This window comes from Arachis stenosperma, chromosome 5 (assembly GCF_014773155.1).
Source record: "Arachis stenosperma cultivar V10309 chromosome 5, arast.V10309.gnm1.PFL2, whole genome shotgun sequence".
In the NCBI taxonomy this organism is placed as follows: domain Eukaryota; kingdom Viridiplantae; phylum Streptophyta; class Magnoliopsida; order Fabales; family Fabaceae; genus Arachis; species Arachis stenosperma.
The window spans coordinates 113,418,665-113,421,481 of NC_080381.1; the positions used below are offsets into that span (position 1 = coordinate 113,418,665).

Sequence of the window (2,817 nt, forward strand, 5' to 3'; positions counted from 1 at the left end):
TTCTATATTATAATTATTTTTGGTTACCTATCATCACCCTTTCTATTTATCATCATATAGTATTTCTATTTACAAGTATTATTTTCTTACATAAAAACACAATATATATCAAATGAAATACCTACTACTACTACTACTCCTACTAGTACTACTACTACTACTAATAATAATAATAATAATAATAATAATAATAATAATAATAATAATAATAATTTTGTATGAAGAAGTGTTTTAACCAAGTCTTATATCAAAATTTAAAAGTATACTATTTCAATCCTAAATGAGCTAAAACAAATGAGACAAAATTATCCTTCGTACTAGAATTTTTTGCATTAGTGATAATACGAGAAGTGCTAGGAGCCAGTAACTTTTGTAATTTATAGTTATTAAATAGTCATTAATAATATTTTTAATGGTGTAAAATTTTATTTAATGATATAGAATTACTCATTTTTCTTTTAATGATTATATGTTGACCAAAATTTAATAAAGTTACTGATTTTCTAGATTTTTTCTATTTTTATTGTCGAATATTATTTGTCGTTAATCTCGTCAGTAACATCAATATTCATATATTATTAACCCATAAAAATCCATCCCAAAAGTTTGATGCTAATACAAAAGATTCAAATAGTGACCAATGTGTACATATTTATTTTAACATAATAAAAAATCTTTTAAAATTTTGAACTTGAGTGTCAATTTGGGAAAAAGAAATATATACTATTTTTCCATGCATGCATCCGATGTTTTAGATTCACACGCACACTAGGTACTCTCAAACATGTAACTCTTGTTACTCTATAAATAGAGGTTAAGACCTTAAGTGCATGAACACAAATAAATATAACAAAGCTTTCTTCTTGATATATAAATCATGAAGCCAACATTACTCATAACTCTTTCTTTTCTCTTTGCTCTAATCACCTACATTCAACCATCCTTCTCTTACGCTGCAGTTGAACAAGTGGTAGATTCAAATGGAAACCCTATTTTCCCAGGGCAAAGTCTCTATATCAAACCAGCTATCTTTGGCGCGGCGGGCGGAGGAGTTAGGCTTGGAAGGACCGGAAACTTCACGTGTCCAGTCACTGTCTTGCAAGATTATTCTGAAGTTATAAATGGCATGTCTGTGGAATTTACGATCCTGGTATCATCTTCACAGACACCACGTCACTAGACATATCATTTGAAGAGAGGCCCGAGTGTGCGGAATCTTCAAAGTGGGTGGTGGTTGCCGGAGATGGCGAATTCCCAAGAGATTGGATTGGTATTGTTGGTGTTGGGGATCATGAGGGCAAGAAATTGATCAATGGTAGGTTTATCATTGAGAGACATGATGATTTGAGTTACAAGCTTGTGTTTTGTCCCAATATAAGTGGTGCTACTTGCTTTGATGTTGGAAGGTACGATGATGAAGATGGAAGGCGTTTGGTTTTGACTAATAATAATGTTCCTTTTCAAATTGTGTTTGTAGATGCCACCAATGTTGATGATGCCACCATATAGTTTCAATGAAATATATAATGTCCATTAGTCATATATTTAAGTGCTAGAGCCAGTAATTTTTATGATTTGTAATCATTAAATAATCATCAATAATGGCATGAGATTTCATGTCAATGGTGTAGATTATTCATTTTTAGTTTGTTAATTACATACTGACTAAAATTTAACAAACTTGTTGGTCCTTAGACTTTTCCTTAATTATATATAGATTGAAAAATAATGGCGTCATACTTATAATTATGGTTCTTATTATTAGCTTATCTTGTACTACCACCCTCTTTTTCAACCAATAATGTAAAGCATTGAATACATGCAGCATGAACAATAATATATATACAAAATGTGAATATTGATCCCTTTTTCTTCGAAAAAATAGATTTTTTTAATTTTTTTAATTGTGGATATAAATTAAAAATTTTAATTCTTAATTTTTTATATATTTTTTTTAATTCTATCTATAAAATATGTAATAAAAAATTATATTTTATCATCTTAAATAAAAAATTAAAAAAATCAGTCTCATCCTATTAATACAAAACTTTAGTTTTCACACACACAAATAAAAATATATTATATTAATAAATTTAATAAAATATATTAAATTATCTAATAATTTTTAATTATTATTTTTAGATAAAATTATTTTTATGTGAATAATTATCTTGTGTACGAAGCCGAATAATTTTTACTTTATGCGCCGAAGCAACGGCCCAAGGGGTAGGGGTATTGGATCATTTTTTTTATATGAAAATTGAAAAGGTATCAGAATCTATTTACCAAAATTCCACAACAAATAATTTCCGTCAACTAATGGGGTTTATAGTGAGCATAATTTAAACTAATCATATAATTTCCGTCAAGTAATGGACTTGGATAGTTACCATATAATCTAAACTGATCTAGACTAATATTTAACGTACACATAATTATAAAGTGCGTTTGGATTGTGATTTGTCAAATTAGAATTTGAATAAAAATAATTTTATAGAATTGATTTTAGATAGAAATAAGTTTGTGTTAATATTATTTATGTTTGATAACTCTTTACTAAAATTGATTTTGATAAAATAAATATTGTTTAGATAATATTAGTTAAAATTACTTTTAGATAAATAATTACTTAAAAAAATATGACATTAAATTATAATGTTATTTTTTATATATGTATAATTTTTTATACTTTTTTATATTTTTTTATATAATATATTTTTAATACTCTTAGTATTTTTTTTTAATACGTTATAATTTTTAACTATTATTATTATTTATGGCTAATTTTTTTGTTTAATTTATTTTACCTAATGAGAT

The 2,817-nt window shown here is 26.1% G+C and overlaps 1 pseudogene; it reads left to right on the forward strand.

The window, feature by feature from the left end:
• The first annotated feature begins 877 nt into the window (after positions 1-877).
• Positions 878-1,509, forward strand: LOC130981102 (kunitz-type trypsin inhibitor-like 1 protein; annotated as a pseudogene).
• The last annotated feature ends 1,308 nt before the right edge of the window (positions 1,510-2,817 follow it).